The sequence below is a fragment of the Rhincodon typus genome, chromosome 2, assembly GCF_021869965.1.
Source record: "Rhincodon typus isolate 14 chromosome 2, sRhiTyp1.1, whole genome shotgun sequence".
In the NCBI taxonomy this organism is placed as follows: Eukaryota; Metazoa; Chordata; class Chondrichthyes; order Orectolobiformes; family Rhincodontidae; genus Rhincodon; species Rhincodon typus.
Genome location: NC_063333.1, coordinates 135,293,665 through 135,311,145, shown reverse-complemented (window position 1 = coordinate 135,311,145; position 17,481 = coordinate 135,293,665). Strand labels below are relative to the sequence as shown.

The window sequence follows — 17,481 nt, the reverse complement described above, 5'->3', positions numbered from 1 at the left end:
CAAGAGGCCCCAACCCATTATGGACCAGGCCAGACCCCCTCAAAATATTATAGAAGGTAGCCTAGACCCTAACTTTTCCTTATTTTAAAGGTGGATGTGAAGTGGGTGTTCCAGCTGTGATGTAACTGGTGAAACCACTTGGCTTAAAGCAAAACACAATTTATTAAAACACTACAGTTAAAACATGAACAAAAGAAAGTAGAATTTAGAATAACTTAACTATTGGAAAACTTAACCAAATACTCAATACAGTAACTTAACAAAATAGCTGTTCCAATATCGTAACATTGCATAAACACACCCCTTGGCAAAAAGGTAAATTCAAACACAGATCTCACAGGCAGGAGGGAACAACATCCAGAGAGATTCCAGAGAAAGTCTGCTAAGAATAATTTACTGAAGCTTGCAACCCTCTGCTACTCAAAACATTTTGTGACTGCCACAGCTAAAAAAATTCAGAAAAAACGCGAACTGGGGAACTGGCCATACCCCTTCTATTGTTAAACTGTTACTCCCTAGACTCTTCTGTACTTCTGCCTTTACAACCTCTCTTCAAAAAAACCAAGAACAAAATAAGCTTTTTAAAGTGACAGCATTGTCACATACTGAAGAAGTCTTTTACATGCCTTTGTTACCTCCACAGTTCACAATGTTCATTCTCTTCCACTTAAACTTAAACCCATCCTAAACCAGCAGCCAATATCCCAACTTGCACCAAGTCTTGCTCCTTCATTATCCCCGATGGAGCTGATTTACGCTGGGTTGAGCAATGCCTTGATTTTAAAATAGCCATCATTGTTTCCAAACCTTACCCATTTCCTTGCTTCCTCATATCTTTGTTACTTCCATCAGCAATACAACGTGATAAAATACCTGCCCAATTTACATATTCACAAATTTACCAGCACTATTACTGGCAGCCCCTTCAGCTGCTCAGGTCATAATAAAACTCTGGGAATCTGTCCATAAATTTCTCTGTCTCTCTTTCCTTCTTTTAAGAAACTGTTTATAATTTGAACAGTTTTAGGCCTTTTATCTAAGGAAAGATATATTAGCATTGGAGGCAGTCCAAAGAAGGTTCACAAGGTTGATCTGGGATAGGGAGACATTTTCATACGAAGAGAGCTGGAGTAGCTTGGGCTTGTACTCATTGCAGTTTAGAAGAATTAGAAAGGACTTGACAGGGTAGATGCAGACAAGTTGTTTCCCCTTGTGGGAATGTCAAGGAACTGAGTGCATAATCTTAGAGTTCGGGGTTGCCCATTTACGACGGAGATGAGAAAGATTTTATTCTCCCAGAGGGTGGTAAATCTATGGAATTTCTTGATGCAAGGCAATCAAGGATTTTGGAAATAAGGTAGGAAAGTGAATTGAAAGGTGGACTTGAAGGGTTGAGTGGGCTACTTCTGCTTCTATGTCTTAGTGTCTTATATTGGCTTGGACACTGGTGAGAATGCTGTCACTCTTCTTCGAAAAAAATAGTGGGATGCTTTACATTTACCTGAGAGGGAAGATGAGATCTTTAGGTAAAAATCTGATTGAAAGGCCCTCCTAGAACAGCCAGGAGTCTCCTGTATTTGGCATCAATCTCCAGGTAACTATTGAAAGCAATCTGCACAATTTGAAATATTATTTTAAGCAAATAAATATGCTGTAAACAGGTACTGAGATGGGTTGCACATACAGATCATGAATCATATAGGGTAAAAGCTATCTACGGTGTGTATTTGTAGGAGAAAGCATGTGTACACTTGAGGTTGATGGTTTACTTGACAAGGGGTGCTCAGCAACCACCCTTGCTTGTAAGTTGACTGCAGGGGACACGGCACTTCTGCAGGAAGCACTTGGCAGGTCTTGGGATCACGTACCCGAATGGGCATACAGGCGGCTCTTTCTGCCTGGTCTTGGGTCTCATTTGTTTTTACACCATAATCTGCGAAAATGAGGACCATGAGGAGAGAGCAGGCTACGGTTACCCATAGTAGCTTCTTCTCAGTACCCAGGGTGTGCATCCTGGGATATCATCTTTCATGGATGCCCATAAGTTTGTATTTGGCACAGGGCAAGGCAATGATTGAATGCGGGTGAGCATTTAGCTTTATCTGGCCCCAGAAAAAAAATCATGATTGGGTGATGCTTGAACAAGCCGACGTTTCTGTGGCATTACTCTACAATCAGCAAGGGTGGGGTGTGGTGAAGTGGACAAAAAGAAACTGCAGATGCTGGAAATCAGACAAAAAAAAACAGAAATTGCTGGGGGGAAAGATACACAGCCGGTCTATGGAGAGAAAGCAGAGTTGATCCTGATCATTTTTGCTTCCAATAGTGGGTTCCCTCACGATTTTCCTACTGGTGTCTGACACACAAAGCTCTGACAGAGTCACTCCCCTGCAGCACTGCACCAGCATTTAGTGCCGGAGTTCCACAACGAAGACTTGCACCAACAACCACAAGCACGGCAAAGCAAGGAAACTAACGACTACATCCCAGTTGACAGCCAGCACGGACTCCCCGGCAACAAGAAGCCGAGCTCATTGACGCCGCAACGGAGGAGGTGATCACGTGACCTATCCGTCACACCCATTCCCCCTCCCCCGGCGGTGATTTACAGATTGACCCGGATGTTGTTTCCGTGTGGCCGGTGATGGAGCAGTGCGGGTGAGGTCGGTGGGGCGAATGTTCGAGTGAGTGAACGAGATAAAGAGGGGAAGGGAAAAGCGCTCGGTCTCCATGGCACCCTGATTGCCGGCAGTTACCGGTCTGGTCCGGTGTAATCCAGTCCCAATGGGGCTCGCACTATTGGGTGGGCTCCTCCGGGAGTGAGGCGGAGGATGGGTTAAGGTCGTCTCCGACCTTTGGTGTTGCACCGCTACAGCCCCTGACCCTCACTACAAGAAGCTCAAGTCCGATTAAAGCAGGCCGTTTTTGTTTTGCCCAGGTGGTTTGACAGGTTCATTTCATCTTGTTAAAGTTCACTTCGTTTGATGTTCTGATCGCAGCAGTTGATTGATTTCACTGTCCGACTACTTATTTGATTAAGCCAGGCCACCACGAACAGTAAAATTGCCATAGTCCTACCAAACCATAGAAAAGAGACGACCGCTGGTGGTTTAACTTGAGGGTCACCACGCTTAAGGCAAAGGGCGAGCTGGAAAAGATGGGGTCTTCATGGTCACCTCAACTGGTGCGGGAACAGTAGTGATGAGTAGAGAAGTAGTCTCGAAACGAGTAGTGGACGTCTGGATCCAGGTTATTCTTTCCAACTTGAGCGAGCGCTAGGCAAGATCAACATTAGCAAGATCAGCATTATTTGAAGTTGGAGAGTCCATTCATCATAAAAGTGAATGGAGTCATCTTAGGCTTCACAGGTTAGGCATAACATTGTGTAATAAGTGTTCATATTCAAGATACTCTTGGTTGTTAATGCTGTCATGAAAATATACCGTGTTTTATATGAGGACATAATGTTTACCTTGAGCAGTCGATTTTTAATCTTTAGACTAATGGTAGCTAAATGAAATGTTTGTTAGTTGACTAATTTGGTGGTTTTCAGCTTGCCAGTCAGTTGGAAGTTATAAACCTAAAAAAAAATTTCTACCTGCTACAAAAGGAAATTTAAAAGATGATTTTTTTTTAATGCTGAACACAAAAAAAAGTCTGTCTTGATATTGAGATCTCCAGGTAGTTTTCAACCTAGAGAAATAATTGGCTTGTTTGGGAAAAGATGTGGTTAGTAAGTTGATACATATGCATGACGTGTGCCAACAGCTAGGCTTTTTCTTATAATTTGATGAATCTATGATATACTATGGAAAGACTTTTTAAATTCACTCACTGGATGTAGGCCACACTGGCTAGCATTTATTGCATATTTTCAGTTATCCTTGTTAAGGTGAAGGTGTGCTGCCTTCTTGAACTGCTGCAATCTATTTAGTGTAGATACATCCACAATGCCGTTAGGAAGGGTGTTTCTGGATTTTGACCCAGCAACAGTAAAGGATAATGATATATTTCCAGTTTGGTATGGTGTTATGTTGTGACAGTGTCCCTTTACGAAATGTCATGAGAGCATTGGCGAGTCACTTTGAGTCATTAGTCAGATTCTTAGAGTGCACAGCTTTGGAATAAAGCCCTCTGTTTGCTGCAATCCAACAATGAGTTTGTATGTTCTTTAGTTCTGACTAGAGCCTATTAACTCCTAGTACAGAATAGAGAGAACCTTGCAGGTGGTTGTGTACCCATGTATCTGCTGCCTTTGTTCTCCTTAATAATCGTCATTGAGAGTTTGGAACATGCTGTTTAACGAGCTTCAGTGAATTTCTGCAGTAAAACTTGTAGATTGTAGTACTAATGCGTACTGAGTGTCGGTGGTGGAGGGTGTGGATGTGGTGCCAGTGAAGGGGGCTGCTTTGGCCTGGTGGTGTCAAGCTCCTTGTGTGTTGTTGGAGCTGCATTCGTCCAGTTAAGTGGAGAGTATTCAGTTCTGCCCTTGACTTGTGCCTTGTAGATGGTGGACAGGATTTCTGACCTCTGACCTGCTGTTGTAGCCATAATATTTATATTGCTGGCCCAGTTCCGCTCTAGTCAATGGTAACTCCCCAAGATGGCAGTACAGAATTCAGTGATGATAATGCCATTGAATGTTGAAGAGTGGTGGTTAGATTCTCTGTTGTTGAAGATGAGCATTGTCTAGGCATATTTCTGGTGCAAATGTTACTTGCCACTTCTCAGCCCAACCTTGGAATTTGTCCACGTCCTGTTACGTTCAGTGGCTGAGGAGTTGCGAATGATGCTGAACATTGTGTAATCGTCAGCAAACATCCTCATTTCTGATCTTATGGTTGAGGGAAGCAGCTAAAGATGAATGGGCTTCAGACATTCCCCTAAAGAACTTTTGTGTGTAATGATTTTAGTACCTCTTTCCTTACAATTTTTAACCTGGTTGACTGTTGAATGATAGCCCTTCATGGGCCCATCGTTGTCCAATTTAGAAGGGCTGCACATATCTATCTAGTCATAGTCAGAAATTTATCTGCGATGGCTGCTTTCTCATTCTGACATTGTTACATCGGGCTACCAATGACCTATGCTAGGTCTGCTCTTATTGTCTTGCTGCCCCTCTGCAACATTCTGTGAAAGTACAATGTTAGGTTCCTGCGTGTACATTGGCAAAACACAGCTTCACCTCCTCTTTTGACCATCTGAAATTTTCATTTGAAATTTTCTGACTGGTATGATATCCAGTACTTGCTGAGTAGAATTTTTATTTTCAAACTGAATGTTGAAAAGACTTTAATTATTGTCTTCCACTCAGCCTGAAATAGCTGCAGAGAGGTCGTGTGCCATCACCACGTCCCCCTTTATTTGCTGGTGCATAGTCCACTGGCTGTGGCCAGTCAGCTCGGAATCAATCCTCAACTGAGGAGATTCTAAGCTCCTGGTTATTTTCTTTTCTGGCTATACTTTTTTTTTGTAAATTCAAAAATCACAAAGTTACAGTGTCACAAACACACTACATAGCATCAGTCACTATACATAAAAATAAGTTACCAAAGAGTGGAGACGTTGAGTACAGAACATCCTATAGAAAGACATCTGAATTTAAACAGTAAATCCAAAGTCCACATCAAGTTAGTGACTCAAACGCACCACGTGGCAAAGGTCACTATGCATCAAGGAATTTCGCCGAAGAGCAGAGACGTTGACATGGAACATCGTATAGAAACACATCTTATTTGCAACAGTAGTACAAAATATTACAAGTAAACATACATTCAAGTCCACAAAAGGTTACAGAGTCTCAAACACGATACGTGGCAAAGTTCCTATGCATCAAGGCAATCCGCCGAAGAGCAGAGACATTGACTTAGAACATCTTATAGAAACACATCTCATTTCAAAAAACAGTACAGAATGTTATAGATAAACGCACATTCTCCAGGGCTATCGGTTGGCCCGCACACGGGCTGGCAAGATACACAAAGGCATGATGCATACACAAAAGCATATTCTAAACAGGAAGGCAAAGTCCAGCACATGAAAGTTCAATCTTGGACCCGTACACTGAAACTCATGTCACAAAGGCTGGGTCCTGTTACCACATCACCCTTTCATTTTACCTGTACAACAGTACCACTGGCTGTAGTCAGCCAGCTCTGAGTCAATCCTCAATTGAGGAGATTATAATCTCCTGGTTATATTGGTCAGCTAAGTCTTTTCTGATTGGCCCAGGTTAATAACCTCAATCAAGAACCTTGTTAATGATGTCAACCTGGTCCCAGTCACTACACAACCCCAACTGCTGTCCTCCAGCCTCGGATTCCATTCCACCCCCTGGCTATTCTCTCAAGTTGAGTCATGCCATTTGTAACCGTAGTCACATTGGACTTCAACATGAGCTTCTAATAACTAAGACTGTCTGCTTTCCCCTCCATAATATTGCATGGCTTTGTGCCTACCTCGGCTCACTAGCTGCTGAAACTCTTAATTTGTACTTTTGTAATCTCTAGTCTTGACTATTCCATTGCATACGTGGCTGACCGCTTAACTTACATTCTTTGTAAACTTGAGTTAATCCAAAACACTGCCCATGTCTGAATGCTTATCAGAACCTGTTCTTGCTGACCTAAATTGTTCTCAGGTGGCTGAGCATTTTGGAGCTGTAAACAAGTTACAAAAACACAGAGGGGAAAAGAAGTGTGCAGAACTTCTCCCAGCCCAGAAACTGCCTGTATTCTGCAATCAGAAACTCCGTTTAAATCTGGGGAAAACCAGATTACCATTCCTGCAGCAGTCGTTTGTAAGCTGAAAGTTTTGAATTAATAAATCAGAGACATTTCTGAGTGAATCAGTGACTGTACTTTGTACAAACCAGTGGTAGCTTCCAGAGGAAGACAAGTGATCAGCAAGGGGTTGGCCAGCCAAAGAAGGATCATCTCAATCTTAGAACTGGGCAGCACAGACCACTACACTGACTTCTCAGTTTTTCTGTCCCTACCAGTAATCCCTGTTTGCTTGCTTGCCAGAGGAGGGGTGGAATGTGCGTGAATGCATAAGGGGATTAGAGTCTTACTTAGTGTTATATGTAAATGGTTTATCTCTGTTTACTTGTACTTACAGTTTTTACAATTCTCATTCAGTACAGAGACTTAGTCTGTGCTTTCCATCAACCTTGGTCTGAATGTCAGGCAAATTGGAGTACTGTGTGTACTGTAAAATCACATTTAATGTTAGGTATGACTCTGGGAATAGTAGAGCTCGATTTTAAGGTGCGTACCCCAGTGGGTCTTAACACAGCTTATTTAATCTGCTCTCACAATGGAAGATCAGAGTACAAGAAATATTGATGTATGGTTTTGTTTGCTATGTGCAGTAAATCTTTTGATAACAGTCCAGTTTGTTGTCATAAAGGGTTTCTGGTAGATGGATTTAGAGAGTGGCGGAGTTGCTGCACAGACAGAGAAGCTTGGGAGGGTATTTGAGGGTGCAGGTGCAATGTTTTTTTTTGAAAATAGTGTTGCAGGTTGACAGGGTGGGAAGAAGGCATTTGGCACGCTTGCCTGCATTGGTGAGAACATTGGTATAGGAGTTGGGATGTAATGTTGTAGCTGGACAGGACTTTGGTGAGGCCAATTTTGGAATACTGTGTTCATTTCTGGTTGCCCCTCTATGGAAAAGATGTTAAACTTGAGAGGATGCAGAAAAAAGTTACAAGGATGTTGCCAGGTTTGTATGGCCTGAGTTATAGGGGGAGCCTGAATAGGCTGGGGCATTTTTCACTGCAGTGTCAGAGGCTGAGGGGTGACCTTGCAGAGGTTTATAAAATCATGAGGGGCATGGCTAGTATGAATAGCCAATGTTTTTTTTTCTAGGCTGGGCGAGTCCAAAACTAGAGGGCATTGGTTTAAGGTGTGAGGGGACAGATTTAAAAAGGACCTGAGGGGTAACTTTTTCATGCAGAGGGTAATGCCTGTATGGAACGAGCTGCCAGAGGAAGTGATGGAGGCAGGTACAATTACAATATTTTAAAAGGAATCCGGATGGGTATATGAGTAGGAAGGGTTTAGAGGGATATGGCAAAATGCTGGCAAATGGGGCTAGGTCAGATTGGGATGTTTGGTTGGCGCAGATGGCTTGGACCGAACTGTTTATTTCTGTGCTGTATGGCTTGACGACTCTATGACTTTATGATTCTATAACTGGCATCCAGGCAGCAGAACGCATGGAGCAAACGAATGTTGTGTCAAGGGAACATCAAGCTTTAAAATATTAGGTTTGGAGGTGTTTATGTGAGAGAATTTAAACAGAACAATGAGAATTTTGAATTTGAGGTGTGGGAGACTAGGTATTGTACAGGAACAGTGAATGAGTGAGACATCTATAGTTCAGGCAACAGAGTTTCGAATGAACTAAAGTTTATGAAGAATCGATGGCTTGCTGGGAGGACATTTCAATATTGAATTTGGAGGTAAAGATGTCAATAAGGTTTTCTTTGGGTGGGCTATGGTAAACTTAGAGTGGGTTCACGTTAAAATTAGATGTACGTTTTTTTGTGATAAAGAATGTGGCGGGAGAAACTCAGCTTTGAGCTGAACAGGTTGTGCAACGAATGAAGGCATTCTCATGATATAAGTCAATCTACAGATTCAGGAAAGGAAGGAAGACCACCCTTAATCAGCCTTTTCATCAGAAAAAGGTAATGTACCAGAATTGTGAAAGTCTTGTTATATGTTGTTCCTTGACGTTCAAGATACATTTGACAGTTTTACATAAAAGGATTTTTGTTCAACTTCTCTAATATTCTTGTCTAACAAAAGCTAATCTCTCAGTAGTGGAAGTTCCAGCATCCACAGACTTATAAGAGTGCGATCTTAAGATTTGCACCACTTCTTGTTTGAAACGATGCTTCCTTATTTCGTTCCTTATTTCGTCTTAAAATAGCCTGGCTCTAATTTCAGAATTTGACCCTCTCCCATTCTGGATACCCTACAGGAGGAATTAGTTTGAAGTTTTACAACTCTGGCAGGAGGAGTGCACTGAGAATTATTTTCCAAACCATACCACAAGTGTAACTCACTTACACAATGATCAAAAATGACCACTTATTTCCACTTTATAATTGCTATCAAGAACAAAAGCAACTTGCACCAGGCTTTTCAATAAGCTCAAATACAATATATTTATTACATATCCTTCAAACAAAAGACAAATTTCTTATCAATCAAACTGTTAGGTGAATTAAATCGTGTGTCCCTCCTCAAGCGCACACATTGGACAAAGACATACATGACTCTCCAATACTATTATGGGTGAGAAAAGAATACTTCTGAGGGTCAAGGGATGAAATTAGGCAACAAAGATTGCTTGACTTCTGTCATTTCCTTTGAATTTCTGTTGGTGAAATTCAAATGTTGACAGTTGCAGAATAATAGAAAATCTTCAGGCTATATTTCAGATTCAGTTGAGCTACGTAACTGTGGAACCAAAGAAAGCTTTAAATTACATATTTGGGGCCAGGGAGAAAAAATTTGGCTTAATGTGATAAGTCAAATTGATAAATAGACAAGACTAGTGTAAAAGGTGTTGTTAATATGGGAAATGATAAACTGTTCTTGATAGGAAGGGATAGAGGGTGCATATATCTACGAGTAAATCAGCATGTAAGGCTAGAAGTTACAAAGATAATAAAATCTGAATGCAGCATTCAAAATAGATGGACTGAGTATAAATAAATGCAGTTATAGCTATTACAGAGACATGGGTACAGCATGACAAAGAGTCATGAATATTGAAGGGTAGAGGATATTTCAGATGACAGTAGGCTAGGGAAAGATGGAGGGTGGCTCACCAAGGGAGTGGTGTACCGGTTCCCTAACAGGACCATAAGATCAAGTATATAGGAAGAGATAATAAGAGCTTTTCAGTCAGGTATGGCAACTATCACAGGGGACTTTATTATCTTATTGACTGGAAAAATCAAGTGGGCAAAAGTACCCTACATGAGTTTGTAGAATGGTTTCGGGTTAGTTTTTTATAACCACATGTTCTGGAGCTGACCAGGGTGCAGGCTATACTAGTCCTGGTATTATGCACTGAGAAAGGATTAATTCATGACTTCATTGTAAAAGCACTTGTCGATTGCAACAGTCAGAATAAAATTCAATTTTCTTGTCAGTTTGGAGGAGAAAGGAATGGTCCAAGATGAATATTTTAAACTTAAATAAGGCCAAGTTTGACAGCATGAAAACAAAGTGAGCTAAAATGAACTGGTAAATTAGGTTAAGGGACATGTCATTGTAGATGTAGTGGCATACTTTTAAGGGGATATTAAAGAATACACAAAATAGATTCATTCTAATGAGAAATTGAAAAATACTAGCTATAAGTATAAACACAACTAGTGTTTCTATAGATATTTAAAAAGGAAAAAAAGAGTTAAAGTCAACTTTTGTCCTATAGGAAGTGAGTCTGGGGAACTGAGACTGTTAAATGAAGAGATGGTAGGTAAACTGATGAATTCTGTATCAATCTTCACTATGAAAGAAACAACAATCAGAAATTATAGTTAATCAGGAACTGGAAGGGAGGAGGATTGTAAGAAAATTACAGCTGGCAGGGAAATGGTATTGACAAAATTGCTGGACTTGCATGCTGACAAGTCCCAGAGTCCTTATTGACTTCATCCTAGGGTCTAAAAAGAAGTGGCTCGCAAAAGAGTTGTTTCTAATTTTTCAAAACCCCCCTAGATTTTGGGAAGATTCTGTTAGATTGGCAGGAACTCCTCTATTCAAAAAGGGAGGGAGACAGAAAGCAAGAAACTATAGGCTACCTTAGCTTAACATGGGGAAATTTTAGGAATTATTATTAAAGAGATTACAGCAAGGCTCTTGGAAGAGTTTCAGGTAGTTAGGCAAAGTTAACATGGTTTTGTGAAAGAGAAATCATGAATAAACAAATGATGGACATCCTTTGAAGAAGTAATGTGCTCTGGATAAACTGTTCTCAGATAAGGTGCCATGTCAAAAGTTGTTGTGGAAAATAAATGCTCGTGGAGTAGTGGGTAACATAAATAGAAGATTGGCTGGCTAGCAGGAAACTGAGTGTTGGAGAAGTGCTGGAGAAACTCGGCAGTTCCGGCAACATTTGATATGGCAGTATCCATAGACCAGTTTCTCCAGCATTTTCTGTTTTCATGTCAGGTTTCTGCAATTTACTCTTATAATTTAATCATTAAGGCCTGATGTTCTGGTGAATCTGTGCGATAGCTGTTCCATACCTTTTCTAAGATGCAGAATTAAATGAAGCATTGAAGATAGGGGCAGGAGTAGACCATTTGAACCCTGCTTTGCCATTTAATATGATCGTAGCTGATCATAGAGCTTAATATCCTAATCTGGCGCTCCCCCCATATCCCTTAATCCCTTTAGCCACAGAAGTTTTAAGTACCATAAAGCTGCCACATAACTTGCCTATCCTTTATAGTCAGTGCCCTTTCCAAGGAAGGCAGGCATGCCATAGGCCTTTTTTACTACATTATCTACCTGCGCTGCAACCTTCAGTGATTCATGGATCTGCGCATCTAGAACTTTAGTTAGGCCACACTTGGAATATTACGTGGTTCTGGTCACCACAATAGGAGAAGGATGTGGATGCTGCAGAGAGTGTACAGGAAAGGTTTACCAGGACGTTGCCAGCTAGGGGGGAGTTTTAAGTATGAAGAAAGGTTGGATAGACTGTGAGAGATAGTAGGAACTGCCGATGCTGGAGAATCTGAGATAACAAGGTGTAGAGTTGGATGAACACAGCAGGCCAAGCAGCATCAGAGGAGCAGGAAAGCTGACATTTCGCATCAGAAAGATTTTCTGAAGAAGGGTCCAGACCCAAAACGTCAGTTTTCTTGCTCCTCTGATGCTGCTTGGCCTGCTGTGTTCATCCAGCTCTACACCTTGTTATCTTGGATAGACTGTGTTTGTTTCACTGGAACGCAGGAGGTTGAGGAGTGATCTGATAGAAGTTTATAAGATTGTGACTGGCATGGGTAGAGTGGAAAATATGAGGCTTTTTCCCAGGGTGGAAGGATCAGTTACTGGGGAATGCAGGTTCAAGGTGCAGGGAGGTGTTGTGAGTTTAAAAGAGATGTGTGAAGCACATTTTTCACACAAAGCATGGTGAGTGTCTAGAACATGCTGTTAGAGGAAGTGGTGGAAGCGGGCACAATAGCAGTATTGAAGAAGCACCTAGACGCATACATGAATAGGAAGGGAATAGAGGCATATGGATCCTGTAAGTGAAGACAGTTTCAGTATGGAAGGCCAAAATGTGTTGGCACAGGCTTGGAGGGCCGAAGGGCCTTTTCCTGTGCTGTATTGTTCTTAGAGTACTTTCAAGAAAGAGGTGCATAAATGTTTTGGCCTCAACCGCTTTCTGTGGTAGTGAATTCAACAGGCTCACCACTCTGTAGGTGAAGAAGTGTCTCCTCATTTCAGTCCTAAAGTGTTACCCCTTATCCTTTAAACTATGACCCTTGGTCCTGGACTCCCCCACCATCAGCAGCATCTTTCTTGCATCTAACCTGTCTAGGTCTCTTAGAATGTTATAGGTTTCCATGAAATCTCCCTTATTCTTCTGATGTCCAGTGAATGTAATCCTAACTGACTCAATCTCTCCTCATACATCAATCCTGCCATTCCCAGTCATCAATTTGGTAACCATTTATTGCACTCCCTTTATAGCAAGAACATGCTTATCCAGATAAGGAGACCAAAACTTCACACATTATTCTAGATATGCTTCACCAATATGCTGTATAATTGTGTTCAGTACTTTAATCCTCTTGCTATGAAGGTCAATATATACTTTGCCATTCTTTACTGCCTGCTACACCTGTTTGCTTACTTTTAGTGACTGGTGCACAACGACACCTAGATTTTATTGAACATTCCCCTGTCTCAATTTTCAACCATTCAAATAATAATCTGCCTTCCTATTTTTGCTAACAAAGTGGATAACCTCACATTTATCCACATTACTACTGCATCTGCCATGCATTTGCCCACTGAATCAACCTGTCCAAGTCACACAGCAACATCTCTGCATCCTCCTTGCAGTTCAGTTCACCCTTTCACCTAACTTTGTGTCTTCAGCAAACTTTGTTACCTCATCCATGTTATTAACTTATGTTGTGAATAGCTGGTGTCCTAACACCAATCCCTGTGGTACCCCACATTCACTGTCTGTCTTTGAGAAAAAGACCTATTTATTTCTACTTTGTTTACTGTCTGCTAACCGTTTTCTGTCCATCACAACAGTGTGTCCAATTCTACATGCTTTAATTAATAACATTGATCTTATATGTGGGACTTTGTTGATAGCCCAGCGAAAATCCAAGTAAACCAGATCGACTGTCTCTAAAGGATCAACTCTGGTTACATCCTTGAAGAATTCCAGTAGATTTGTCAATCATGATTTTCCTTTTGTAAGTCCATGCTGATTGTGCCAGATTCTACCACTGCTTAAGTACTCTGCTATAAAATCCTTGACAATGGACTTTAGCATCTTCCCCGCTACTGAAGTGAGGCTTTAATTCCCTGTTTTATCTTTGGTTATTAGCCACCTTCTAATCTGTTGCAAAATATAGTTTTCCTGATGGGGTGTGACCAGGGTTCTGTACAGTTGAAGAATTGTTTCCTTTCTCTTGCATTACAACCTACTTGAAATAAAAGCTATTGTTTCATCACCTTTTTTAATTACTTCATTTCCCTGTGCATCCTTCTATTCACGACTTGTGTACCTAGACACTTAAACTCTATTCTTTATCATATTTCTTAATCTCAACTAAGGAAAGTTTCATTTGTGCCCAACTTAGAATAGATGATCTCGCATTTCCCCACATGGAACTTCTGTGGATTTCCCCACTCTCTGTTAATGTTCTTTGTGACTACCTGCTGCCAGCCACACAAGTTATTGTCATTTAGTTCCATCTTCTAACATGGATATGCAATTCTGTGTACCTTCATCAAAGTCATTAATATATTTGGGGGAGAAGCTGTTGCCTGATCCCTGGAGGCACTGTGTGTCAATTTCAATTAGCAAATGAATCCTCTATCTATACTCTTTAGTCTTTGACCTTCTGAACAATTACTGATTCTTGTCATTGAATTGCCTCCAATTTGGTAGATTTTTGCTAATGACCCACATGCAGAACTTTTATCAAAGGCCTTCTGGAAATCTACAGATTTTGTCCCTTACCCACAGTATGGGTGACCTTCTCAAAATTAATTCATTAGTCACAATCTACCGATCATAAATAGACACTGACTCTTTGTCCAAATATGCAATCATTTACCCCATTGATGGATTCCAGTAACTTCTTCACAATTGCTAATGACATGTCAAGTAACTAGTTACCTGCTTTTTAAGAAAAAAACACTTCTCTCCCTCTTTTATAGAATGGATTGGTTAATTTAATAATTGGAGAATTCATTTCATTAGTTTATTTGTTTAACTTCAATCTAAAGAGGCAACTCCTCCTGATTCCGGAGTTTAGGTAGTTACAACAAACTATCTACTTTCTTGTCAATTCTTTATTTCCTAGGCTGAAAACCATGTCCTGAAGATTAGTCTGTCTTAAATCCTGTTATTTTTCTCCAGTAGATTACGTTATGTACACTAAATGTTTCCCCTTTACGTTATTTTTCAGATTCTCTTTTACCAGTGTTTATTTTGTCTTCTTCCTCCAGTGTGAAAACGTATTCAATTAACAAATCTTTAATTATCTTATTACAGTTTTGCCTGTAATTCTTTAAATGGGTTCTCATTTTATTTTATCATTCCCAAGTATTTATTTAAAATTTGTTTTGACATCCCATGTGAATTTAAAAAAAAAAAATCATGTTTTACGCTTGATACCTTTGTTGTAGGTCCCTTTTTTATTTAATAGGGAAATAAGAAGTGGGTGGATATGGGCAGCATCAGTTTGATTCTAGAATTGGCTGACAGGAGCCCAACCCCTCTTATCAGTATTTTGTAGCTCTCTGGTGGAATAGACAGTTTCATCATAATACTCTCTCGTCGACTGAATAAAGACTTCCAATACTTTGGTCATCAAGGCTGGTGGTTCAGTAAAGGATTCCATCTGAAGATGTGAATTGGCTCACCAGGATTACCCTGACCCACTTTCAAAACCTATTTAGTCTAAGGTTGAGCATTATTTCCAAATTCAGGTTATGAAAATGCCTGCTGTTTCTTTTTATGTTTTATAGTCGCTGTGAGAATTCTTTGTTGAGCTTTTGGTTTCCAGGTCTGTGACCTCTGCTTACAATTTTGAAAACATTCTTAATAATAATCAGTAACATCTGGTCTATTTAGAAACATGATTAGCACAGATGTTAGCTTTTAGCCTGATGTGGAACTGTACTGAACTTGTCATATTGGACCAGTGAAATATTTATATTTTGAACAATCAGGCAATCTTTGGCTGTTTATTAAACCTTTGGGAAATATTAGATTGTCAAGTACACCCATGGTTCACTTACAGTTGTCAGAGTTTATCAGAAAGTGCCTGATTTGTGACCTAGTCAGATTCAATTTTAGGTTGTCAAGTTAAAAATGTGTGTGTTACTTATACCACTTGTGTGGTCTGCCAACACCATGAAGTCAAAGTTATTCTTATGGCTGTGACATTGACCTATTTTCACACCTTTCTTATCTCCAAGGCTTTAATTCCATGTTAAACTTCACTGTGCCTTTTATATAAATTATTGGAAACTCAAACATGTGGCCTTATAGTTAGGTAGAGAGCTGATCAGCATCTTACATAGTTTAATTTGATTCAAAGTATATTTGCTTAATGGTTACAAAATATTACATATGCTACAATTTATCAAATCTATGATTTGCTGAGGTATTAAGTCTAAAGTTGACTTGACTACTTCTGAATCAGATTGTACAATTTTCCTTGAAGATTTATTGTTCACAACAGACAAAGTATTCACAAGCCTTGGGATGGAACAGCTGAAAATGTTTAACTAGAATTTTAAGTATTTTGGGAAGTAGGGAGAAGGTCTCTGTTTAGAGAAAACATCTTTCTTTAATCAGAGTATTTTGTAGTTTCATTTGTGATGGATCCTGCTAAATTGAATGAAAATAAGCTTAAGAATATTTCTGAACAACTTCAAAATTGTGACATAAAATATGAATCCTAGTAAGCTCACTGTATTATGTAGGCTCAGAGGAGGTTGAAGAAGAGTCATAGATTCCTTCACAACGCATGATGAGCGAAAGACGACATTTTCAACCATCTTTAAAATATCATGATGCTTGGTTTTTGTTTAAAACAACAATTTCCATTTTATGCTTAATTTTAATTTTTAAAATGGGATTCTTCTGACAGTGCTTCCAATGCCTGAAAAAGGATACTTGGTGATTTTAAATATGTTGGATGTTGTTAGAGCAAGTTAACTTCCATGAGATGGTATTTTCTCAAAGTTTGATAACTGTCAACGTACTTTCTGGTGGGAGAATGCACTGTTCATAATGGATTTGTTTTTATTGTCTCTGAAGTTGTGTAGGGTGAGGGGTAATGCTCTCATGACGGGAATTGGATCTTAGGACCTGAGCGACAGCATGTAATACAGGCTGCCACTTCAGTGTGGTACTGCATTGTTGGAGAAGCTTTCAGGGCGTAGAGTCAGTCAGTCATACAGTGTGGAAAAGACCCTTCGGTCCAACCAGTCCATGCCAACCGTAATCTCAAACTAAACTAGTTCCATCTATTTGCACTTGGCCGATATCCTTCCAAACATTTCTTATTCATGTACTTATCCAAATGTCTTTTAACTGTTGTAATTGTACCCACATCCATCACTTCCTCTGGGCATTCTGTGTGTAAAAAGAAAGTTGCGCCTCCTGTATTTTAAAAATATTTCTCCTCTCACCTTAAAAATATGCTCTTAGTTTTGAAATCCCCAACCCCTGGGGAAAAGATACCTGCCATTCACCTTATCTGTACCCCTCATGATTTTATAAACCTCACTAAGGTCACTCCTCAACCTCTTACACTACAGTAAAAGAAAGTCCCAGCTTATGTGGCGTATGAGCTCAAATCTCATGATTGTAGTTTGAAACTTGAATGCAGTCTTTTAAGAAAACCTGCTGCCATTGTCTGGTCCGGCCTGTGTCACTCCAGACCAACATGAACTTCTCTCTGAATTCGTCTGTTCAGCTACTTAAATGGTTGGAAAGGAAATAAGAGTAAAATTGGAGGGGCTGCTTAGTTGCAACCTAGCTATTGAATCTGAACAGGCCACATGCATTGAAAGCAAAGTCAAAAGTTGCAGATACTGGATATCTGAAATAAAAACAAAATGCTGTAAATATTCAGCAGGCCGGACAGCACCTATGTAGAGTGAAACAGTTATAATTTCTCCTCTCAGTTCAGGACCCAAAACACTTTACAGGTGAAACAAGTTACAGATATTTATA

At 40.1% G+C, this 17,481-nt stretch overlaps 1 protein-coding gene across 1 annotated transcript in view; it reads left to right on the top strand.

Annotated features, from left to right (window-relative positions):
* The first annotated feature begins 2,588 nt into the window (after positions 1 to 2,588).
* The window catches only part of exoc2 (exocyst complex component 2), a 279,000-nt gene continuing 264,107 nt past the window's right edge, over positions 2,589 to 17,481 (top strand). The window contains exon 1 of the mRNA XM_048609069.1: positions 2,589 to 2,684. The gene's annotated coding sequence lies outside the window, so the exon portion shown is untranslated. The remainder of the gene's footprint in view (positions 2,685 to 17,481) is intronic.